Source organism: Lissotriton helveticus, chromosome 9, assembly GCF_964261635.1.
Source record: "Lissotriton helveticus chromosome 9, aLisHel1.1, whole genome shotgun sequence".
Lineage (NCBI taxonomy): Eukaryota > Metazoa > Chordata > Amphibia > Caudata > Salamandridae > Lissotriton > Lissotriton helveticus.
Window position 1 is genome coordinate 204,349,996 of NC_136070.1, and position 26,250 is coordinate 204,376,245.

The 26,250-nt window shown below is 46.3% G+C and overlaps 1 long non-coding RNA gene across 2 annotated transcripts in view; it reads left to right on the forward strand.

Annotated features, from left to right (window-relative positions):
• Window positions 1-9,878: 9,878 nt before the first annotated feature.
• LOC144781098 (uncharacterized) overlaps window positions 9,879-26,250 on the forward strand; it is a 149,695-nt gene continuing 133,323 nt past the window's right edge. For both annotated transcript variants that reach the window (XR_013600875.1, XR_013600873.1), the window contains exon 1: window positions 9,879-10,616. This is a non-coding gene — a long non-coding RNA (uncharacterized LOC144781098). The remainder of the gene's footprint in view (window positions 10,617-26,250) is intronic.

Genomic DNA, 26,250 nt, shown 5'->3' on the forward strand with positions numbered 1-26,250 from the left:
GCACTATGGGATAGTCCCCAGTGCACCCAAAAGCAAACAAAACAGGGGGCAATGAAAGGCAGCCCCACTCGATTGCCTCTTCTGATCTAACAGTGGCGACCAGATTCTCTGTGATGTAGGTCAGCCGCAGCACAGGGATTGCTCAGGGCATGGTGTGCATCACCTGCAGGCACTAGGACTGGGTCCAACTCACCCCTGGTCCTCCTTCCTATGTGTCCCACCTTCTCCTCAGCTGGATATTGACACCAGGGTTCAATGCGCTGCACTCTGTCCAAATCTGTGACTCAGTAAGAAGGAACCTCAACCATGCAGTTTTTCACAAGCCTGGGTACTGCAGTCACTGCCAAGTCCACTGGGGAACCTCCCCATGCAGGTGATGCAACAGGGCTCCCTTAGGCGTGAAATTGTAGAGCTCTCACCACACAAGTTTAGTGCAGCTCAGGGACCTCACCCTCCACAGCTTCTGGCCAGTGCAACATCCTCCAGCCTGCGATGCAGAGAGGCGTGGCCCACCATTGTTAATCTCCTCAGTGCACCTCGGTGTAGTGGTGGCGCCTGGTGTGTGATGCAGACCTCCCTACGTTGGTGTGCAGGAGCACCTCTACCATTCACAGCTCCAATGGGATCCAGGCGGTCTTCTCACGCAGGTGAGCAACATGTCTCCATGCGACCTGCCAGACTTTATCACCACCGACCCCTCAATGTCTACTGCCATGGCCCAGCAACTCCACAGCACCTCTGCCTCCCACTCCAGGTCACAGACGCAGGCCCAGTGAGGCCTCCGTGGACTGTCCCCACTTTTAAGGTTTTGGCTGCCTTGGTGTTGCAAGGAGGGCGCTAAGAAAAGTAATGCATCACTAGTTTTTCACATCGATGCGCCTTGTTTCATAACTGTAGCCCTGAATCTGCAATTCCTCTTCCACTAAGACTGTGGCTGGTCAAACTGGCTGTTGAGGGATTCGGGAGGCTGTTGATTCATGCTGCACTTGGCCCTGGCTGCTCCATTCTGCATTCCATTGGTTTTATTTCCTATTTTTCATTGGTGGTTGACTTATAGGCTATATTTGCCCCTAGAGTTTTATTGCCTTGATGCTAGTGTTAGCGACACTTTTGACCGCAGCTTGCTGTTACTATTGCTATGTAGCGACGTATTGTAAATACATGGCTAACAGGGCGATAGTTTTTGGTGATAGGGAAAACTCTGCTATCTAACACTAATGTTAGTTAGCTGCAGTTTTTGTAAATATAGTCCAGGGGGACCACAATCCTAGTCCGGGTAAGCTAGATACTTCCTTTGAATTTACCTGTGCTCACCCTCTGGTAGCTTGGCACAGAGCAGTTAGGCCTGAATTAAGAGGCAATTTGTAAAGTATTTGTGCAATAAACACACAGTAACCCAAAGAAAACACCACAAAAAGACTCCAACAGGTTTAGAAAAGTAGAGCATGTTTATCTGAGTAAAACAAAGCCAAAATGAGTAGAAGTTGAGAGTAAAAGCAAAAATAGTGCTTAGAAGTCACTAGCTGTCAAAAGGTTACTTGAAGTCATGAGGGACAAATCCAAAGTTTAGGCCAACCGCAATGGAGGGTCCTGCTGAAGGAATACACTGGATGGAGCACATGTTGACATTGAGAGCCTGCTGCGTCATCTTCGACCTGCACTAGGGTGTTCCACATCGTCATCAAGCTCAGTAGAGAAGAAGACACTTCATTGTCATTGAGCCACACAGAGCATCGTCATAGGGCCGCGCCGGCTGTGAAACTATTATATCTAACTGCCTCTGCGTTGAAAAGCGATGTGTTGGTTCCAACTACTGCAGTGGTGATGATGCATCGCTTTTTGTAGTAAACAGCTGCAGAACCCTCTTCTGAGGTCCAGGACTGGAGGGGGCACCTCAGGCAAGAATAGGGCTCACAGTCCAGCAGCACCAACTTGATTGCAGGAAGTCTTTTGTGTACCTGGTACTTCAGAAGACAGGAGGCAAGTCAGCAAGCCCTTGGAGTCACTCTGGGTTCCAGTGAGATGGGCCCAGACCTTGTCCTCAGCAGAGCAAATATCAGCAGGCAGCAGGGCAGCTCAGCAAAGAAGAGAAGCAGTTCATCAGAACAGTCAGTCTTTACTACAGCTGAGTGCTTCCCAGGTCCAGTAGTGTACGGTGTTGGTAGGGTCGGAGCCCCAGTACTTATGCCTATCAGTGCTTATGATGTAAGGGGTGACTTCAAATGAGCTCCCTGATGTGCATAAAGATCCCTTTCCACCCAGTACTGTCTGCCAGGCTATCTGTGAGAGGTACATCAGTGCTTTGTGTGTGGACAGGAAACCACCTATTGCAGTGTAACTTTCAGCCCCCTCCTATTTCTTCCTGCCCAGGAAGACCCATCAGAATGCATTTGTGGCTGTCTAGAGGGAATGCACAAAGTGTAGCTGTCATCCAGCCCAGATGCACATCGGAGAGAGGCTGCAGGCAGACAGAGCAAAGTTAACAGCAGAAAATTGTCCACTTTCTAAAAGTGGCATTTCTAAAATAGTAATGTAAAATCTAACTTTATCACTAAAGAAGAATGTATTATTACTATTCCAAAGATATGAAACATGATTTAGCCTCTCCTTTCTAATCAGGAATTATAGCTTTAAAGTGTTTTAAGGAATTCCTAATGCTAGCCTATAAGAGTAGCCCTCACAGTAGTGAATAACGAATTTAGATGTTTGTGACTAGCAGGACATGTAAAACCTAAAAGTACATGTCCTACTTCTTAGTCACTCTGCACCCTGCCATAGGGCTACCTCAGGCCTACTTTAGTGGTGACCTATCTGTAATAGCAGGGGAGTTTAACGCTTGGCAAGTGGTTTTAAATGTCAAATCGAATTGGCAGTAAACTACCCACACAGGCCTTGCAATAGCAAACCTGAGACAGGTTTGAAAGAGTACTTGTGTGGATGGCACAATCAGTGATCTAAGCCCAATCGTAGCATTTAGATTAAAGGCCCTGGGTATGTGGTGGACCACTTTACAAGGGACTTATGAGTAAACTAAATATGCCAATCAGGTATACACCAATGTCACAATGTTTATGGGAGAAGCACACGTACTTTAGCACTGGTTAGTAGTGGTAAAGTGCTCGGCGTCAAGTGCCCAACAAAAAGATACAGCAATGTGCATATGGCTGGGTCCAAACTTGGGTGACGTAGTGGGAAAAAGAGCGATGGATTTAAACCAGATCTTTTGACTGGGGGAGAATATCTGAATTGTCAGCATTCCGTCCATCATTTGTTTGCTGTAACACTTTTCACCTTAAGTAGGATGGGTATCCCCAGATGTGGATCCCTTGTTCACTTTGCCACTGGATTCAAGCTAGCCTGGCTAAAGAAGGGGGACGTACCCTGAAACCGGTCCCAGGATGCTTGTTTCCGGTCCAGGGAGGACCTGGCCTGGCAGTTCATTCTGGACTGTTCCCATGGGGCACAGGGTCAAGACTGATTTGCACATGGCTGGGTCAAAACTGGGGTGGCATAGTGGGCAAAAGAATGAAGGATTTAACCCAGATCTTTTGACTGGGGGAGAATGTTTGCATTGTCAGCCTTCCGTCCATCATTTGCTTTCAGTAACAACAAAAATATACAGCAAAAAGTGGAGGTAAGCAGGCAAAAAGTGGGAGGAAGGCCACCCTAAGCATGACAGGTCTAACAGGCATACATTAACGAAATAGGTAGAGATAAATGCAAAGTATGTTAGCAGCTCACCAAGTATGCTGTCTGGTAAAATTATAGTAACTGGAAAACCTAATTGGATTCTCATACATACTCAAAGTAATGCTCCAGGATGCCATCTCTTTGTCCCTGCAGCATTATTTATTTATTTATTTTAAAGTTTTATATAGCGCGAACAAGATCTTTGCAGATATCAGAGCGCTTTACAGAAACAGTAGGTAGGATAGACAACCTGTTGAAAACAGTATAGAATTCGATAGGGAGTGATTTGCTAATTAGGGTAGAAATCGCACAAGCGTATGCACAATAATAACAATCAATAAGCAATAATATAGGAGCCGTGTAATGTCGACTCGAATAAGATTATAGCACCCCAGAGGGTGAGTAAACACACTATTGAAAGCATAGTAGGCAGTAGTGAGTGGAATGCAAGTTAGTAAAGCACTCAAGTCATAGTGTACAGCCTTAATAAACAATCAGGAAACCAATAATATAGCATCCGTGCAGTGAATTTGGTCCAGTAGCAGCCATAAAAGAGTCTAACATAGTTAAGCATTCAGGTAGCCGATAATATAGGAGCCATGTACTGTCATTGTTCCAGTAGCAATAGAGGTGAGCTGAACCAAAGAGAGGTCAGGTGAACTTAGCCATAAGGATGGCTTTTACCTCTTTCTTGAAGAGTACAGAGGAGGGGATAAGCCTAGTTTCTGGCGGGAGTGCATTCCAGATCCTAGGAGCCATCCCTGAGAAGGAGCGTTTGTATGTTTTTTCCTTCCCGAATCGACGAGGTTTCAGGAGGAGATTCTTTGTGCTTCTGTTGGATCTTGAGCCTCCTGATATAGTCAGCTTGTGAGTGAGGTAGTTGGGTGACTTGTGGTGTAAGGCCGAATGCGTCATACAGGCAATTTTCAGCTGAACTCTGGCTTCAAAAGGCAGCCAGTTCAGGGCTTTTAAGTCGGGGGATATATGCGAGTGTTTTCTTGAACCAGTGATGAGTCTCGCGGCCGCGTTCAAGGAGGCTCGTAGGGGCGCCGTTGTTGTTAGGGGGAGCCCGCTGAGAGCCACAATACCGTAGTCTATGCGAGGAATGACTAGGGCTTGTACAACAATTCGGAAGTCTTTGGGTGGTAGGAAGGGTTTGAGTTTTCTCAACGTGTTGATTTGGAAGTTGGCTCCCTTAGCTGCTTTGCTGATATGCTGCTGCATGTCGAGATTGGAGTCAAGTGTGATGCCAAGGGATTTCGCCGAGTCCACGATGGTGGGCTGGACATTTAGAGCGGTTAGATGATTGAGCCAGGTTTGGGTGATGGCCTTTTTCGCAGGGGGTGAGATCAGAAGGAACTCAGTTTTCAGAGCATTTAGTTTAAGGTGATTGTCGGCCAGCCATGCTTGGGTGTTTCTTAGTGTGGCATTCAAAAGTTTGATGTCTTCAGGGGATTGAAGCTTGAGGTAGAGCTGAGTGTCATCAGCGTACATATGGAAGTGTACATTTGATGCTTGAAGCAAGGTGGTGAGTGGTTCCATGACGAGGTTGAACAATGTGGGGGATAGGGAGGAGCCTTGCGGGACTCCTAGTGTTACGGGTACAGGCGAGGACAATGCGTTGTTGATCTTGAACTTTTGAGACCTGTTGTGCAGAAAGGAGGTGAACCATTTGAGCACAGTCCCGGATATGCCCATTCTGGTGTTTAACAGCTCCAGTAGATTCTCGTGTTTGACCGTATCAAATGCTGAGGAGAGGTCGAGGAGGATGAGGAGGCAGGACTCATTGTGATCAAGGATTTGGAGGGCGTCATCAATTATGTGAGTCATAGCCGATTCCGTGCTATGTTTTGCTCTGAATCCAGATTGGTGAGGGTTGAGGAGGTCAAACTGCTCAATGTGTTTTGTCAGTTGGAGTTGTACACATTTTTCTAGCAATTTGGCCAGAGTGGGGATATTGGTGATAGGTCGGTAATTGTTTAGGTCGGCCAGGTCAGCTGTGGGTTTCTTGAGTATAGGCGTGACTTGCCCTATCTTGAGGGAGTCTGGGATGAGTCCTTGTTGCAAGGAACAGTTGATGATTTTGGTCCAAAGTGGGAGGACCAGGGGGGTGAGGGCTTTAACAGCGTTGGCAGGTAGGGGGTCTGTGAGGTGATTGGCGGGTTTCAAGGTGCCGAGCAGCTTGTGAATTGATTCTTCAGTATAGGTGTCGAAGGACGACCATGAGGCGTTGTTTTTTGGTTGAGTGTTTGTTATGCATATGGAGCAGGAGTATCGGCTTACATCCTTGAGGAGATCACTTCTTATATTGTCTGTCTTTTGCTTGAAGAAAGCAGAAAAGTCTTCGCAACTTGGAATGGCCTTTGTTGAGCTGTTAGGTTGCAGAGGTTGCGTCTTGGTTTGGGTTTTTACTAACTCGAACAGTTTTCTTGGTCGGTTTTTTGCTTGATCCAGCTGTTGACTAAAGAAGACTGATTTCGAGCGTTTTATTTTTCTGAAGTAAGCGTTTCTTTTACTCTTAAGCGCTCGAAGGTGCAGTGCTGAGGGGTCAGCTCTCCACATGCGCTCTGCCATGCGCATAGCACGTCTGTCTTCATTGAGTCTACCATCATACCATGGGTTCGAGTTCTTGGTGGCGACTCTCTTCATTTGCAGGGGTGCGGCTTCATTGATTATTGCAGACATATTGTCTAGGTAGAAGTCGCTCAGTGAGTGCACATCAGAGACGCCCGTCGGGGGAAGAAGGAGACTGCCTGTGTGGGCAGGCAAGGAGTTTGGGTTAAGATTCCTCAAATCCCTCTTCCAGATCTTGGATTTGGCAGGTTGAGCCTGGTTAAGTTTGACCTTTTCGTTGATGAAGAAGGTGATGATGTGGTGGTCTGACCAGTCACAGGGTTTGATTGCCTCCAGCTGGGTAGCGTCTTCTTTGGCGATGATAAGGTCAAGGATAGAGCCTTTTTCATGTGTTGGACGGTTGCATATTTGGGTGAGGTCAAGCGCGTTAAGGAACGTCTTAAGGCTATTCACCACCGCGTCTTTCTGGTCGTTCCAGTGGAGGTTGAAGTCTCCCAAGTAGATTTGATTGATCTGTCGACCGGCGTTGGTGGATATCGTGTCCATGAGTTGTTGGGAGAAGGTGAGGTTGTCTCTGGGAGGGTGGTAGATAACATGAAGGGAGCACACATGTTTGCCCTCGCTAGTAATATCGAGGCAGATGAGTTCGCAGGAGGAGAGGGAGGGGGAGGGACCTACAGTGATAGCGAGGTTGTTCCTGTAGATGCATGCGATTCCCCCGCCCGTCTTGCCATTTCTGTCGAGTCTAATAATGTGATAGTTGGGGGGGACTAGTATGTCCATTATAGGTGTGGAGGCTTCAGTTAGCCACGTTTCAGTCAGAATGGCTAGATCGAGGTCCATTGATAAGATGAGATCTGCGATGCCGGAGGAGTGTCTCGGGGCCGATCTGCAGTTGAGCAGGATACACTTTAGTCTAGGGGTGAGGAGAGTGGGAGAGTGTTCGAGGGAGAGGGGGACTTTTCTGAGATTACAGGGGACGGCGCTTCTATTGCTCCGCGTGGGGGGCCTGAGGGGATTTGTGAGAATCGTGGGTATGGGAAGGTGTGTGGTGGGTGGGAGTTTTGTGGGGCCTGGGCCATATGAGCGGAGTAAAGTGTGCAAGTCTCGGTCAGAGAGGGGGTGTAGGGTGCGACGGGGGCGGCCGGTGGCCTTGCGGTCGGGGATAGAGGGCCAGCGCGGGGATCGATGAGTGAGGATGTTTGAGGGGTGAGTGGTATACTTGTTGGGCGCAGAATTGGAGGGTAGGGGGTGTCTGGGGTGTGTGAAAAGAAGTTCTTTGATGGATTGAAGATCTTCTATGACCTGTTGGAGGGTGGATATGATCATGTCCAGAGTTGGATTGGGGATGGTATTGGGAGTGGGAGTGAGAACAGTGGGTGAGTGATTGAGTGAGGCAATGGGGTGTGCACTGGATCGAATGGGGCGGGCTGTGCACGCGATGGTAGATGGCTCTGTGGTCGTAGTAGGTGGGGTAAAGGGCTCTGCGGCCGTAGTAGGTGGGGTAGCAATCGATGGATGAGAGAGTTTGTGAGTAAGGGGCATGGGTGGCGTGGATGATGACAGGGGGAGGTTGGTAGCGGATGTGGTGGCGCTGGGGGAGGGAGGGGCAGGTGAGATGAGGGATGAATGTAGGCTGGAGAAGGAAGGAATGACGGTAGGATGGTGGGGGCTAGGGGTGGGGGGGGATAGAGGATAAGGGGTTGTGTTGAGGGAGGTGGTGTGTTCCGTGAATCTGGCCGGTAGGGTGGGATGGTGGGGAGTGGGAGTGGGGGGGAGAAAGGGTGAGAGTTGGTTGTGTCGCGGTGCGTGGGAAATATGCTCAGTGCGGTGGAGGTGGGTTCTGCGAAACTCGTGTGAGGTGTGGGATGGGGGGTAAGGCGGGTGGGGGTATAGGGGATGTGTGCAGCGGGGTGATATTCGCCAGTGCCTGAGGGGTGTGGGGAGGTGAGATCGGATGGGAGATTGATTGCAGTGGGATCTGCGACGTTCACAGGAGTCGTGAGGTGGGGGTGAGGAGGGTGGGGGTATGGGGAATGTGCGAGGGGGTGTGATCTACGCCAGTGCCAGGGGCAATTTGGGAGGTGTGGTCGAGTGGGTGACTGATTACCGCACTGGTCAGAGGGGAGAGGTGTGGAATGCTCCTTTGCTGTGATGGTTTAGGCAAGGAGTACTGACGCTTGGAGTTAGGGGGTGTTGTGTAACCCATGGTGTTAGGCGTGGCGGACCGCCCGTTGGAGATATGATTTAGGAAGGTGGGGAACAGATTGTCGAGTAGGTCAAGGTTTCTATCTGTGGATTGGAATAGGATAATCCCGTTGTTATAGATGGAGATGGTCGCTCTGCCCGGGGAAAGTTGGGATGGTGTAGTGGAGAGTGTTAAGCCATGAGCGGTTTTTCTAGAAGTGGAGATGGTGAGGGTGGCGAGGAGCACTTTCCTCCACTGTGCTCTGCGTAGGGTGTAGAAGATGATATCAGTGCTCGTGGCCCCATTATTTACCGAGAAGTAGGTGTCCACAAATGGTGTTTCGGGGTGGGCCTTCAGGAAGTTGTGTTTGAAGATTTTGGCCTTTTTTTTGGTGAGCTCGGATGGATAGTTAATCTTGTATGTATGATTGCCCATGCGTTCCATGATGGAAGAGGTGTAGGTAGAAAAGGTGGAAAGGCAGGGTGGGGGGGGTGGAGTGTGTGGGTGGGTGGACGTGGTTATAGGGCGGGGGCATGGAGAGAATAGAGGAGAGAAATAAAAGCTAGCTATAGGTTTGGACGCGGTTATAGGGCGGGAAGCGTGGAGAGATTATAGGGGAGACAAACAATATAGCTATAGATGTGAGTTGATGAGGAGAACTGACTAGTCTAAGATGGCCACCGCAGTGGTGTACTAGTCTGATCTAAGATGGCCGCCAAAAAGAGCATAGAGAGGCAGGAGTATAAGTCCTTTGTCTGTTGCTGTTGTTGGGTTAGCGAGCCCAGTTTCCCTTTCTATTAATGGGCAGGTCCGGTTGGTCCATCTTCTATGTTGCTGCATCCATGTTGCTGCTTGGTGAAGATGAGAGAGGAGGAAGGAGCCTTATCTCAGTGCAGGTGACCCCTGACCGTGTTGGTATGCAGCCTCATGGTCGACTGTGGGCAGAGGGGCGATTTATTACTCTAGTTTATAGCCCCTGCCATTTTGGTCAAAAGAGAGACTCTGCCACGTCGACAATAAACCCTTTGTTAGGGGAAATTTTGATTTGAGTCATCCCAGTAGCGAAGGGGGAAACCGGTAGGGAAAAACCGGCATACATATGTAATATGGTGAAGGAGTTAAGAGGTTATGAACACACACCTTTAGGGCTGTGGCGCCGCTCGAGGCACCCTTGCAAACCACTGCGGCTCCGTCTTCGCCACGTCCCGGCGGCGGCAGGGGTGGGGGCGCCAGGAATGGCCGATGCCTCCGTGAGTTGTGCTGCAGCTGTCGAGGGAGAGGGGTCAGAGGACGTCCCTTCAACAGGCTCGCGCCTGCAGTCGATGTAGAAGGGAGGGAGGTCACCGGGGGGTGCGCTCCAGTCAAGCTCCGCGGAGCCAGCTACCTCGTTGCCTGCGAGGGGGGCGGGAGGGGGCGTCCGCGGTGAAAAGGAGCCGGCTCCGGTGGATCCAATCGCCTGCGCTCCCGGTGCCCTCCAACCGCGCCCGACGGCGCCACCCGCTCCGCCACAGGCGATGTGCGTATGCAGGCGTGCAGCTCCCGGTCAGATCCGCCACCGCAGGAGCGCTCCGATGTCGGTGGGCAGGAAAGCACACAGCCAGGGGCCCTCCCATGGGCCGCACAGCGCCCGCGATACCAGTCGGGACCAGCAGCGCGAAACTACCCAGTCCGGAGCAGTCCCGGGATCCCTCCCGCGGCTCACGCCCCTCAGGATCGCTCCGGTGGTAACGGGCAGGCCCTCAGACGGTCAGGAGCCCTCCCGTGGGTAGCCAGACACTCACTGTTTGGCTGTGGCGGTGCGGAACTCCCAACAGGGCCACCCCAGGACCGGTGTGGCCCCGAGTGCTCTCCGACCTCCAGGCGATCCCAGACTCCGGCTGCATAGATGTCCAAGGCCAGTGTGTAGCGCCCGAGCAGCAGCCCTCCGTCCAGCAGCCGATCACCGGTAGCTCCCACGATGTCCAGCGGTGCACGGGTCCCCAGTGGAAACCAGCACAGGTCCGGTGCAGACACAGGGGCCCTCCTTCAGTCTCCCGACGATCCCGGCCTCCAACGCCTCCGAAGTCCAGCGCAGGCACAGCAGCCGTCCGCCCAACAGCAGCAGCCGATCTCCAGGCAGCACGCACGATGATCAGCGCCTGGGCAGCAGCCGTCTTCAAAACAGGTACATAAAATATCTTGCATCCAGTTACTTGCATCCAGTTACTTGTTATAGTAAGAGTCCTCGAAGATGCTCAGGTGCTAACAGGGATTTAATCCAGAATTGGAACCCCCAGCACTCGGAGCTCTAACCAGGAGCTCCTACCCGGTGGCCATCTTGCCCCTTTTGATTAGATTCATCATTGCTTTGGTGTTTGAAAGCAAAACCACAGAAGGCACTTGTACAAGGTTCTATAATGAATCAAGGGGAGCAGTGTCGGCCTAACGGCTAGGGCGGTCGACCTCGCAGCTGGGAAACTGGTTTCGAGTCTCAGCAATAACACTGAACATCCTGTGATTCTGGACAATTCACTTAATCTCCCTGTGCCTAACAAAAAAATGAATGTGTCCTCATGTAATGCAACTGGTGCTATGGAAAGCGCTGTGATGCCCGATTCGGGTCAAGTTCGCGCAATATAAAACTCTGTTAAAAAAAGAAAAAGCTACATGTAGTTATTTATCACTTGGCTGCTGTTATAGCAAGACAGGTAATATACGGCACTGCATTTTTCTACCATTGCTGTTGCAAATTTTCTTATAGATGTCTGGAGCACTCAGTACCCCGGACCCATGTCCAATGTGCAAGCTTTCTTTGATTCCAGGAGCTATTTCACAAATGTGTTTGTGAGTTATTCTGGTGCAACAAACATTGGCTACATCTTCGATAAGTTGGGCATCGCTATTCACTTGAATGCTGTGAATTACAGTGACATGTAGCCATAGTGATAATCTAGATTCTACATGAGACCTGCACGTACAATTTGTTTTTATCATCATGATGGAATGGCACACATTGCAAGAAATTTCTATACATAACTATTTTTACCACCCTGCAGTATTTGCATGCACTGGCATTCAGCCAACACATTGAATACTGCTCCAAACACAATCTAAAACTCTTCTCTCGTTCTGCCACATCCTTGTCTAATGTCAACATCCTTCCAAAATGCTCCAAAATGTCTCTGAAAGCCATATGAAAGAACAAACAACACCCTTCAGCATCCTGCTGTATCTAAGACCTGGTCAACAATAAACTCTCCTTCCTTAGACAGGCAAGAACATGGAATAAAAACAGAACCGCTCATTACATCATGCTCCTAAAGTCCCTCCAGACAACTCATCACACGAGTGAAGTACTATACCAATAACACAATGATGCTTCCAATAGAAGCAGAGCACTCATTAAACAATTAGCCACTGTATCGGCCCCCATCCTTATTCTTTCAAACCCACACTCCACAGATAAGTGCAAAACCATCAAATATTTCTTCGAAGAAGAATACAATACAGAATATCTGACAGCACATCCACAACACCAAACATCCTTTTTCTCTGACATGTATTCCTTCACATTGTGGCACAACTGTTGGGAGAACAAATGTGAATAATGTGTTCACCTACAGTCCTTCAAATGATATTGGATGCTGGAAAATTCACTTTAGAAGGTGAGACAATGACCAGTTTATGCACCAGCAACATCACTAGAAGGCCTATTAACTGCACAACGGGGGTATTTCACAGCAGAGTGAATGACAGAATCGGTAGTCTCTGGAATTAAAACAGTGGGTTATTGTTATGCAGAAGAAACATTTAGGAGCTTGGCATCCACGTTATAAGAAGATGTCTTAGAGGGATCTCAGTTCCTGACATACAGAGCAGTGACACAAGCGATCCGACTGCTGTGGGGGAAAAAAGGTCTAGAGCCGTGAATGTATAATACCATGCAGGTCCTCCACACCTATGGTAGGGGACATAAACTCATATCATAGCTATACCGCACACAACTGTCCATGAGTATCAATTCATTGGCTACCTTATGATCCAGCTCTGTGGAGGGCATAATAGACTGCTTTGAGATCAGTAACAGGACTTGGTGCTTGAGCACCCTCATAAAGTATACAGCGATACTAGATTGAAATCTTTTGCATGCCACTCATCTTATACCGCAGAAACTGAATACAATCATAGGCACCACTGATAAGGAATGCCCACAGTGTTCACGGAATGATGCTGACTTCCTGAACATGGTCTGTAGCTGCCTTATAGTTGCCTATTCTTGGAGGGAGGATGTTGCAGTCATGACATAAACAGTAAGACGGGATAACCTACATTTGGAAGCAATGTGTCTGTTGGTGCAATATGTGCATACAAAAAGGGGTTGGATCGACCTAGCCTTAATCCTTGCTAGAAGAGCTATAGCAATGCGTAAGCGATCGACAGGTAGTCCACAGCACAGGACAATCCTTTTCACATCTAGCAGCAACTCACTGGAATGAATTACCACTAGAACTTCGGCTTCGGCTTATTGTTGACTACCTGGTATTCAGGAAGAAATTGAAAACCCATCTGTTTCCTAGGATTTGATCTGTATCTTAGAGACTTTCTTTCAGTACTCCCCTCCCACTTAGGTTGCACTCTCTTTTGCACCATTATATCCATACGGATGAATGCGCTGTATAGATAAATAAATAAATAGATGGAAAAGAGATGTGGAGAAATAGGCACTAACAGAGGGGGCTATATTACAAATAGAGTAAAAGAGAGGCCTTCGGAAAAAATCCATAGAAGACCAATGGACGTAATCTTAGCGATGTTTACAAGCAAGGATGACTAAGAAACACAGTAAACACTACATATCCAGTGTATCCTGCCCCTTCCCGTGTGTTTATCTAATATGAGGTTCTCTTGGTTTTTTACCTTACCACCACATACTGGTTGGGATAGATACAACCTGCATGTATATATCACATATATAATTAGGCACATGGTGTTCTAGATATGTGGTGGCATTGGATCTTTTTTCTTCCTTTCTTTTAGTTTTTGTGAAGTGCATGGTTTGATACTGTGGGGTTTTTGGACCTACCAACAGTGATTCGCACATCCCACTTTCTTGTGATTGGTGGCCTTATTATTAGAATCATAATTCACTGGAGCATTGGTTTTAAAATGTTGAGTTGTGTTTTTAATGATTGTACAATGAATTGTTGTAAATATGTTTTTATATGTAATTTGCAGCCTTGAAGAAGCCCAGGAGGGCAAAACGCGTGTCGGCTGCTGTTTTGTATAAGGAAATAAAATATCAAATTTGGATTACCTCTACAGCTACGATCATTAATTTGGGACTTTTTTTGTTGTGACAACACTTTTAGAATCTCTATTAGAAATCGTTGGAGACATATGGAACTAGCGCTGAATGCACGTAGGATAAAAGTATACTATGTGGTGTGTTCTGGTATCTTTATCTTTGACATGTTCCCTTCACATACATATCAACTGATTAAGATTTATTGTATGATTTACTTCCTGAATTGAAACCAAAGTTGAAATTAGAAAGCCAAAGGCACCGAACTGGAACCCACAAATTAATTTTATCAGTTTGACCTAGGATATAGACTCTACTGACTTCCACTATGAGCTGATAATGGCCGCTCGTAGCTGTACTTTGCCTTCGTGTTGTCTGAGCATTTGACTGCTTCCCTGCTTGTTTGCTGACCCAAGGGACCAGGAAGGATTTGGAAGCGCTTGTGAGGCTGTTCTACCACAGGGGCTGGGACTGCGAGACCCAGGCTGCAGCGCATGACCAACAGAGCGCACCTGGAGTCTCTTCCCGCCCCTGCTCCCCACTGATTGGCTGTTTGCTTTAGAGCGGCCTGTGATTGGCTGCCCACCTCTCTAACAGCTCGCGGCCCCCGCTTCGCGGGTGCCGCTCGTAGCTGTACTTTGCCTTCGTGTTGTCTGAGCATTTGACTGCTTCCCTGCTTGTTTGCTGACCCAAGGGACCAGGAAGGATTTGGAAGCGCTTGTGAGGCTGTTCTACCACAGGGGCTGGGACTGCGAGACCCAGGCTGCAGCGCATGACCAACAGAGCGCACCTGGAGTCTCTTCCCGCCCCTGCTCCCCACTGATTGGCTGTTTGCTTTAGAGCGGCCTGTGATTGGCTGCCCACCTCTCTAACAGCTCGCGGCTCGTAGCTGTACTTTGCCTTCGTGTTGTCTGAGCATTTGACTGCTTCCCTGCTTGTTTGCTGACCCAAGGGACCAGGAAGGATTTGGAAGCGCTTGTGAGGCTGTTCTACCACAGGGGCTGGGACTGCGAGACCCAGGCTGCAGCGCATGACCAACAGAGCGCACCTGGAGTCTCTTCCCGCCCCTGCTCCCCACTGATTGGCTGTTTGCTTTAGAGCGGCCTGTGATTGGCTGCCCACCTCTCTAACAGCTCGCGGCCCCCGCTTCGCGGTTGCCGCTCGTAGCTGTACTTTGCCTTCGTGTTGTCTGAGCATTTGACTGCTTCCCTGCTTGTTTGCTGACCCAAGGGACCAGGAAGGATTTGGAAGCGCTTGTGAGGCTGTTCTACCACAGGGGCTGGGACTGCGAGACCCAGGCTGCAGCGCATGACCAACAGAGCGCACCTGGAGTCTCTTCCCGCCCCTAGCTCCTCCTATAAATACATTCACCTGACGCTTAGCGCGACGCTTAGCGGGACGCTGGGCTAAGCCCGGGCAAAGGGCGGGCCGTCTGTGGCCGTCCGTGGACGACCGAGGACGGGACGGGCCCCCCCTCTTTGGTTTCCTTTTTCTCGGATTCTAGTCTTCACTTAGCCTTTATTTTGCAAAATATTTGCAGTTGCATGTGTTCTCATTTTTCTCCCGTGAGTTTACTGGGGATCTATCTACAATAGTAATATCCTCAACGATAACTGCGACGCTACAAGAGACATATAAATCTTAACGACGATCTGTAAATAAATGGGTTTTAGGAAATTGAGATCTCGGACAGTATACATGAAAAGAATGGGTACTGAAAATGCTGTACGAAATTCCACTGATAAAGCTATAAAACAAGGTCGTTTAACCCATACACCAGCAATTAGTGCTTATTTTTCTGCACTCTTGCCCAAAGAGAATCCAGATCTACAATCGCTAAGTAAAGAAATAAAACTTAGTGTAACAGATTCCATTGGGGACATTGAAACTACTCCAACGAAACCTAGTCTACAACTCAAAGAGGAATGTCTGGAATTAGACCTAAGCAACAAATTATCAAGTACCCCGAAAGATCTTCTTTTCTCAGATCATGAAACTACCAATCTGGAAACCGTAACACCTATAAAAAGCAGAGGGAGTGTAATGTTACTCGACGATACAAATATCAGCAAACAAAATATAGCGATAGAGAAAACAGATCCAGAAACAAATAACAGTATTCAGTTAAATACCTCCTCACCTATCGCTTTGCTTGAACTCTCCATGGACCCCTTCAATCTCAAAAATAACAACAATACTGCTGATATGGCTCCTCCAGTGTCTAAAGCTCTATTCTCTCTACAAGAGATATTGGAATCAGTTCTCTCATTTCTCGGAAACATTCTTGAAAACTCCGACCAAACTTTGGACGTCCAAATAGGAATCTTAAAGCATTTGGTAGAAGAAAAAAAGAAAAAAGATTCCTATGAAGCAGACAAAATCAATATGTTACTTAAAACCAATCATGACCAACATGACATATTACAAGTTCTTAAAAACACTCAAGAGAAAAGTATGCGTGACTTTGGTACCCAAACTGTAGATATCCAAACACAAGAAAACCACAAAATCGATAATCCCAATGACTCAATGATATATTCTTTGAAAAAATTATTTAAAGAAAAACATCAACAAAAAATAAAACATTTCTCAATATTCACAAAGACCAATGGAACGAACAAGCTTACTAATACAAACTCATCTGAAACTCAGGAAACAAGAATAAACACCAGTAACATATTGAGCGAAGAAAATGGAGAAACGCTAACCACTAAGAAACAGGAAAATAACATAGTAGTTGGGAAAAGAAGGAGGAGAAAACCGGAAAGAAGGATCCAAAAACGGAAAAACCGTAAATAAAAATTTCAAAAATCTGTTATTTTACGTAATTCTGAAGAAGTACAACGTGACGCCACAACAGAGTCCCAAAACGTTGAAAAAAGTGCAATCAGTAAAAACTCCTGAAAATATGGTGTCTTACTTGGATCCGACAGTAAAAGAGTATGTTCCTACCAGACATTTTATGCAATCAGATCAAAGTAATAACAATCTCTTAGAAGAAAATAATAGTTACTATAAAAAGGGGGAAGGGCCTCCCTCTAAAACTCTTCAAATTGAGGAACTCTTTCCTACTGATTCGGCTCCACTCAATAGAGGAAGGATTATAAATTTATTACGTCACATAAGATCTTTACATACAATGACTAGTAATGAAATTGATCTTGTGACCTTCCACAAAAAAGAGAATAATAAACTGTCAACGGTAACTTTTTGGTCAACGGTTCTTCCAGGCATAATACTCAATGAGAAAGAGATACTCCACAAACATGGATATGATGTATTGGAAATTGCAGAATCAAAGGCTTATAATACCTCCAATGGGTATAATGCCCAACTACGGGCTATCTCCAACTCACAAGTTAATAAATACCAGTGAAATAATGGTATGACTGAAGATCGTGACACCATAAATCCAGGAACCCACTCCACAGGGCATGATAATCTAAAAATTCTGGTGAATAAAGGTCATAGGGCAGTTTGGTACAAACCTGTCAAGGAACCTGAAGAGAACACTACTATTGAGTCTTGGGCTTGGGTCTCCGAGACTCTGAATAGCAACAAAAACCTTAACATCAAACAACATTCTGTTTAGCACGGGATTAAGAATTATATCTTGGAACATCGCAGGCAGAACTAAAAACAAACTGTCCATGGTCATGAGAAATCCGCCAGACATACTGCTTCTACAAGAAACATGGGAAACTGTATCTTTCACTTTTAAAGGGTATTATGTATATGAAAATCTAGCAATATCCACCAAACGAGGACATGCCAAAGGTGGCCTGGCCATTTTATTGAGGGAGGATTATCTGTGGGCATAGGAAACAATAGTTACGAAATCTGAAAATTTGCAGTGCATTCAAATCTTCGTAAAAAAACTTAGCACTGCTCCAACACAGGCAATTTTACTTTTTAATGTCTATGCTCCCCCTGGGAAAAAATATGATATTATATTCCTAGATATAATGGAAAAGATTATGCATATAATGGAAAATTATTCTTATTCATCTTTTATAATTGCAGGCGATTTTAATAGTAAAATCTCCAATTCCGAAATCAACAGGTGGGCAAAACTATTTGTAGAAGAAGGTCAGGAAACTATAACCCCTCAATTCCCTGAGGGTATACTAACCGACAAAAGAGGCAAATTGTTAATATCAGCAATAACTCATCTAAATGGACTAATACTGAATGGCACTGTTGAGGGGGATATCCCAGCAAAGTATACCAGACGAGGTTACGGGACTCTATCCATCATAGATTACATCATAAGCAGCATGGATCTGCTGGATACCGCTTCGTATCTGTCTAACCACTTCTGTCAAGAGAGTGATCATGCACTTATGCAACTAACAACAGATTGGATACCTAAATCTTCCCAACCAAGCCATATTATATATCATGAAAGTACTGTCATGATAAAAAGCGAACAGAGACTCATCTTCTGGAATTCCTCGACCCTGGATAAAATCATGACAAAGATCGATCATTCTAAGCTTTTAGCGAAAAGATTCTCTAAAAATCCAATAGAAAACTTTGAATCTATAATTAAGGATTTTAAAAACCTCATACAAAGTATGGTATCACTGGGTGCAAAAGGTAATGTTAAAAAGAAGGGAGGAAAAAATGTATGTACCTCTAAGAATTCTGAAGTAAAGAAAAAATTAAATAAACTTATACGCGCCCAATATATGAATTTTTCGCCTACTATAAAGAAGGAAATAAACAGATTGAAAAACCAATTGAGGCGTGAGAATCAAAAGGAAAAAAGAGCTTTAGAAGATCGAAATTGGGTCGACATTCAGATTGCTGCAAGTAAATACAATCAACGTAAATATTGGTCCTTAATCGCAAAAATAACTGGAACAAAGAAGAAATTACAATCCATCCCGGTCCCTCCGAACGACTGGGAACTATATCTCTCAGATCTCTACAAAGCAAATTTAATAAAACTAAAAGTAAGTAGTAAGGTCATGAATGAAGAAAAAGATAAGAGTTCTTTATTACAAACTACAGCCATCTCGGTTGAACTCAACATACGCAAAGCGAGAACTACAGGAGCCTCTGGCCCGGATCAGATTCCAATTAAGGCGTTACAAGTCGCCCCGAAGGAATGGAGTAAGTTGTTATGCCCTCTTTTTAACTATATCTTCGAGAGCGGTCATGTACCAAAATCTTGGCAGGGGAGCATTATTATCCCAATCCATAAGAAGGGAAGCAGAATCCAAGCCGGAAACTACCGACAAATCGCACTCATGGATGCTGTGGGAAAAGTGTTTGCAGCAGAGGTATTAGACCGCCTGAAAGAATGGGCCTTTTCGTTGGGTCTGATACCCATGTGTCAAGCAGGCTTTAGGCCTAAGCATTCGGTAACAGATAATATCGCAGTTATCCAGGTGATCCTTGACAAATACATTACTCGAAAAGCCCAGGTGGTTTATGCTGCATTCATCGACTACTCAACGGCATTCGATCGGGTAGATTGACCAACATTATGGGAAAAATTAAGGAGGCTTGGAATCCAAGAACAACTGCTACAAGTAATAATAAGCCTACATACCAATACTTGGTGTCAAGTCCAGATGGGGGGAGAAAAAGGACTTACAAAAAGAATCAAAACAGAAAACGGATTAAAACAAGGGTGCCTTTTAGCCCCGCTCCTATTTTCCCTCTACTTAAGTAACTTGCCTCACCAACTGCAATTTGGCTCTAGTTTACCTCCGAAGATAGCCCAGCAAAGCATAATCTCACTACTCTATGCCGATGACATAGTATTACTAGATCTTACCCCTTTTGGACTGCAAGCATCATTGGACATTCTGTATAAATACTCAAAGGAAAATTATCTAGTACCGAATATACAGAAAACTAAAGTGATAGCCTTTTCGGGAAGAAAACAAAGTGCCAAGTATATCTGGAAGATTGGTGGAGATAAAATAGAAGAGGTAGATAATTATCCCTATCTCGGAAGGATCCTCTCCAAAAACTTGACAAATTCAACACAGGTATTAAACTTACAAAGGAAAACTGATATACACGTCTCGGCTCTCTTGAGACTTTACAGTGCAACAGGGAATAGACATTTGTCTGCACTGTTAAGCACATACAGAGTAAAAATACCACCTGTACTATCTTATGCGACGGAGTATATCCCCATAAAGCAATGGGTTTTCATGGATTGAAAAGAAGGGAAAGTTCTAAGAAGGATCATGAAAGTTTCTGATGCTGTACCTGTTCAGGCACTGAGATTAGAACTATCAATCACAAGCTCTTATGCCATAGCGATCGCCAATGTAATCAGGTGGGCCTACAACCTGTTACATGCGAAGGAGAACACTCTTAGGTCAGTGTTGCAAAAAGAGTCTTTTGGGGTAGAGTCTAAAAAACAAATCTTTTTGGAAAACTTGTCCGTAGCATTCCAATTGGCACAAATTAACACAGAAATGCTGCTTACTTGGTCGCCGACACAACTAAAATTGTTCTTAAAATATTTTACCCCTAAACTGAGCTATGAATTGGACTGCTTACACTGCAACAAATTAGCCACCTACAAGCCGTTTGTGGATGCACTTGAATACAAGCAAAGTCGGCCTTATATTGGGTTCACCTTGACACACGGTGTAAGGAGAACGATTAGTATGTTCCGATTGGGCATTCTACCAGTATTGGCATATACCTCAAGATGGCTTTCAGGTGGATCTCCACTATGCTCATTGTGTGCAGGGGGAGACCAGACTATAGAGCATTTACTACTCGTGTGTCCTAATCATAAAGTAATCTTAGCTCGTACGAGATACCTTGATCCTATATTCCGCTCCTGTAGAATTACAAAGGGGAGAGAACTTTTAGTTTTGTGTAATCAACCTTTGAATGAATTTGTTTGCTACAATCTGTACAAATTTTTTAAACTATTTTTATCCTTGTATTAATACAGTTGCATTTTTATACATGTAAAATGTGAATAACTTTTTTGTGGTCCTCTGTTGAGTACCAATACAAATAAACTTTTTGACTTTGACTTTGAGCTGATAATGGTCATTGAGAATTATGTCAACTTAGGTAAACATTAGATACACATCATGCAAATATTTGAGGCGAGCATTGGGATGCTTTAAAATGAAAACAGTGATGTAAATCTACTGACATTATGTGAGAAATTTGTCAGATTGTTATGCTGCATTATAGAAATTAATTTTAAAAAAAACGTCAAGCAGTATTTGTAGCCCATTGGGTCTCAACTTTGATAGAACATTAAAGTTCACTAAAATGCTGAAGACAAATTACAATATTCAAAAGTCTCATTTGCTCCAAACATCCGGTGCTTCTTACACTGCCTACAGGTCATCAGTTTCTGGATGTCCAGCACCTACTTAAGGCTTTCGCTCGGCAAACAAAATGCTTGCTACTTGCTAACAGCAACATGCAACAAACAGAACAAGCTTAGTTCAAATACATGAATCTAGGTGGATTCCAACCCCAATTTTTAACTAATTTTAAGGTACTTGGATTCAGCTAGGACACTTTTCTCATCTATAGGGAATAAATACATCACAAACAAAACAAAGATAGCCTGGTACCAGCTTGTTCTACTTCCTGTGTTTCACACCTTTTGCTAATCTCAGCCTGTTGATCACCATACATGTTCAAATAATGCCAAATTAAGTTAGTTAAAAATCCCAAAGATTACTAAGGTGGCACACAAAGCATGGGTCTCTTGAAAGTCCAGTGAAGTTTCCCACGGGTGGTTCGCTTGTATGATATTTCAGTGAGTTGGACAGTCACTGCAGAGAACCTACCGAATTGTCCTCACATTCGAATACAAATCACATTGCCAGCCAAGACAGGCATGCAGCTTCTGGCCACATATAGAAAGGATTTGATCAGCTTTTAGGCATCATGCTGCAGAGACCGTAGGTCAGAGAAGGTTGAAGTTCACATTTGCAGAGAATATCTGTTGTGCGGAGCAGGGGCTGGGGCTCTCACCAAACTTTAATGTCCCTTGAATAATATTCATAAATCTATTGGCTATAAGATCAATAAATAAACAAAGGATATTCAGTTGCTGTTGATCTGTGAGATTCCCTTCTACTCAAGCCTTATGCTTTTCTTATTCAGGTGATGTGCAGCTACAAGGAAATAGCAACAGTGAACATTATTGATAAAACGAAAATGTATTAGCCATGTTAAAAAAATATGCTAGAATTGCAGATACCACGGCGCTGACATAACACCACATTTGCTATCCAGTCTTCCATTTACGAGTTCTTGTTATTATGTCTATTACTTTGATTCATTCAAATGAGAAAGAAAGACTGCAAACCCAGGCCACCTCATTTGCTATGTGTGGCCTTGTAAACTCCAAACTGCATTCTGAGACAGTAATCCCCCTGGCTTGCTAATTGTATTTATTGTTGACTTGATGGCCCTCGTGGGCTCCTCTATTAATGGAAAACTGTGCAGCAGACACGCCTTTTAAAGCCGTATGTGAAAGAAATGTGGGTAGGAACAAAGTCACTGGGAAAGTTAAGAATATTTGATAATGATACCTACCTCCCTTGCTTGGCTAAATACATAAAATATGCATTTGTGTTGTGCCTTGTTGTAGACAGTCCTAAGGTCACAAGCTGCATTTGCTGCCACATCCTGTGCTGATCATAAAATGCAATGCCAGAACAACTAATTCTTTGACTCTCTTATTGTGTTCTATTTCAGCTTAGTAAGTCCTTTATTAACGGAGGAATAACCTTCACTTGCTGCCAGATTCATGAAAATTCCAAATTGCGATTATTACCGAATCGCAATTTAGAAGTCGCATAATGGGATTCATGTAAATCTGCGAAAAAATATAGCGACTCGCAATCGGCCGCAAAAGCCGATAGCGATTATCCTGAAATCTCAGAAAATTCACAAAAACGGTCAAATTCCGTGTTGAAAGAGCGAGATCGCAAATTGCGATCTCGCTAATAGCGAGATCGCAAAAACGGGAAGTCGCATTTCGAGCGCTGTGATGACATCACAACCAGGAAGCAGGCTGTTCCCACCCACATTCAGAATACTGAGGCAGATTTGGAAGCAGCACAGCTCAGAGCTCCACTCCAACCACCTCCAGTTTTTGCTTTTGGATACTGCAGGCTGCAGCTATGTCACAGGAAGTACCAGGGCCCAGTGACACAGGGAGAAAGCGCAAATTGAAATTCTCCGAACAGGAGCTGGAATATCTAATCGATGGAGTCTGTAAAGACCATAACAAACTTTTTGGCACGGACTCCAGGAGGGTGCCAGAGGCCGATAAACGGCGACTGTGGTTGCGCATCCGCGCAAAAGTGAACTCTGTTGGAGTAACACAGAGATCAATAGACAAACTGAAAAAGTGGTGGTACGACCTCCGAGGTCGTGCCAAGGAGAGGGTGGCTGAGAGGCTGGGTGAGCGCCTTGCAACAGGAGGGGGAGAGGCTACAGTCCCTCCCAACACCCCATTGGAGGATCGTGTGGAGGACACATTGCAACCTGAGGCATGCGTGGGGGTAACACGCCTGTACTCATCCCGATCACGCAAGACAGGCAAGGTAAGTGCCATGCGACTGCGACCCTGTCCCCTAACAATGGCCATGACCCTATAGCTACTCATAATAAACCCCAGTCATGCAGCACATGCACACCAGAATATCCCTATAGCATTGTGGGACATGTAGTCTGACCACAATGTACAAAAATTCCCATGCAGCCAGACATGTACTAATGTACTCAATGCAACAGCCAGTCAGGGAATGTTAGCCAGCATGCATGTAGCAACCTCACATGTCAAAGATACATGTAATTAATCAACGTCCACTTTCCATCACAGGTGGCGCTGATAACACCAGCAGCGAAAGTGATGTGCTGCAAATTGATGAGACACAAGAGGATCCTGAGGGGGAGGAAGATACATCCACACTACCAGCTCCATCTGCCCAAGCACCAGTGCCAGCAGGCGTACTACCACCTGCAAGGCCAGCTACAACAGGTGCACCACCATCGTCAGCAGTGAGACCCATGCCAGTGGCATCGGCAATCCCAGCAGCTGCAAGACCAGCGACACAACGCACACCTACTGAGCCCACCCAGCCCAGCAGGCAGGTCAGGGAGCGGTGGCAAAATACATCACGCACTGCCAGGAGGGGGATGACTGTGCGTGTGCCAGGGCTCTCAATAGAGTACCGCATGCTGCGCGTGCACCAATTACAGGCACGACACCTTGCAGCTATACACCTGCAGCTGCACAATACAGGCAGGAATATTGCCCATCTGTCCGACCGGATGGACCGGATGACCACAGCTATGGTGGAAAACACTGCGGCCATGGCTAGGCAGTGAAACCTCTGCCGCCGCCGCCACCGCCAGCTCCTCACACGCCTCACGGCGTACATGCGCTCCAATTATGTAATTGGCAACGCCACTTCCCAGCTGGCCCGTAGGTCTCTGACCATGCAACTCCAGATGGTCCAATGCAATCAGGACGTGGCACGTGCACTGGAGCAGGTAACCACTGCTGTTCAGGCGCTACAGCCAAATGGCCATGGCCATGCAGGAGGGGATGACACAAGTGAGGGGACATCTACTCACAGCAGCCTGGCTTCGTCACAGGGTAGTGTTCCATGACGCAGCAGCAGGCCCACTGCGGCATCACGTGCTCAGCCGGAGGAAGAGCCCGAGAGGTGACTGGGAGCCGCGCGCCGGAGGCGCCAATGACATTGATGTGCATAGGGCAGGGACATGCTGCTGACATAAGCATGCCCAATACAAAACATCGAGTAGTATGAAGCAATACTCCTCTAATGTTACAGTTTGCAAAAATGCCATATTATTGTGCAACCAACAATAATATTTATTCTATGATAATACATCAGACTCATGTCATTATTTCCTGTGTCATGCATGAGTGAAGTGTTGGGTGAGGGGAGTGGGTGCACTAGAAACAGTTCATTGTGATTTGATTGCGCCGTCTGTGTCCTTCAGCAGGATTTTCCCCTCGTGCATGACGCGCATGTGCAGGTGGGCGTTGGTTCCCTTCAGACTCACTGCCAGAGATGTCAACAGGGATCCTGTGCTTGGTAGCAATGTTGTGAAGGATTGCACACACGGCCACGATGCGGCAGCAGACCTCAGGATTGTATTTCATGGCCCCACCTGTCTTGTGCAGTATGCGGAACCTGCTTTTCAACAGGCCAAATGTCCTCTCAATACAATTCCTTGTGCGAATGTGTGATGCATTAAATCGCCATTGCTGTGATGTTGCAGGGTTGAGGTATGGGGTGAGGAGGTACTCACGGAGAGCGTAGCCGCTGTCACCTGAATGAAAGGAGCAGAGGGTGAGTGCCTGTTCTGCGCAACTACATGATCACAGTGTACAATTTTGGGGTATGTGTACTTACCTAGTAGGTGACCTTCCCCAAAGTCTCCCCTCGCCAGTCATGTGTGGATGCCGCTGTGCCTGAAGATGAAGGAGTCATGTGTGTTCCCCGGATACTGTGCCACAATGTCCGTGATGAATGTTTTTGCATTGCACACCATCTGGATGTTGAGGGAGTAGTAGCTTTTTCGGTTGCGGTGCATGTACTCCATTTCTGCCGGTGGGCAAATGTGGATGTGCTTGCAGTCAATACATCCTATGACGTGGGGGAATTGAGCAACATTGTAAAATTGCAGCTTGGTCTCATTGAGGTCCTTTTGGCTGGTGGGGAATGATATATAGTGGTGTAGCCGGGTCAGCATAGCCTCCAGGAAACTCCTTAGGCAGCGACACATGGTGGGCTGAGATATCCCTCCTGCAACAGCGGCCATCCCCTGGAAGCTTCCGGAGGCCAGGAGGTGCAGGCAGCACAATACCTGCACATGTGTGGGCACGGCATTGGTCCTCCTTGTTGGGTGCTGCATCAGGGGGTCTAGGTCCTGGATGAGCTTGATTATCATAGCCCCACTCAGGCGGTAGTTAGCATAGATTTGCTCCCTGGTTTGGCCCAGAAGGGTGACCCGCTGGCGGAATATCCGCTCCTGTATCCTCCATCTGTTCCGTGCAGCTCGCTGCAGCCTTCACCGCCTCACCAGCATGTAGAGTCCAGGCATTGTGGGAACCCCCAGGCTCCAGCTGCATGTCCTTAAATGTGTTTGGCCAGCCCTGCACCAGTTGGGAGTGAGTTAACCGTGTTTTGAAGAAAAAAAAAATTCCTTACTGGTTACCACCTGATTTGAGTTCTTCTTAATTTGCGCGTCGCTATTTGCGATTTTCTCATATTTCGCAATTAGCGAGTTTTCATGAATGGCGATTGCGACTGTTTTGCGACTTCGCAATTTAATTTGCAGAATCGATGGGTTTTCGCTATTTCCGATTCGCTAATGCTCATCCTCCAGGATTCTGCGAATTTATTTGCGGAGTTGCAATTTTTTTTGCGAATTCACTTTTTTGGTATTTTCTGTTTCTTGAATTCCTTTCCGTCAAATTGCGATCGCAATTGCGAATTCGCAGCTATTGCGATCGCAA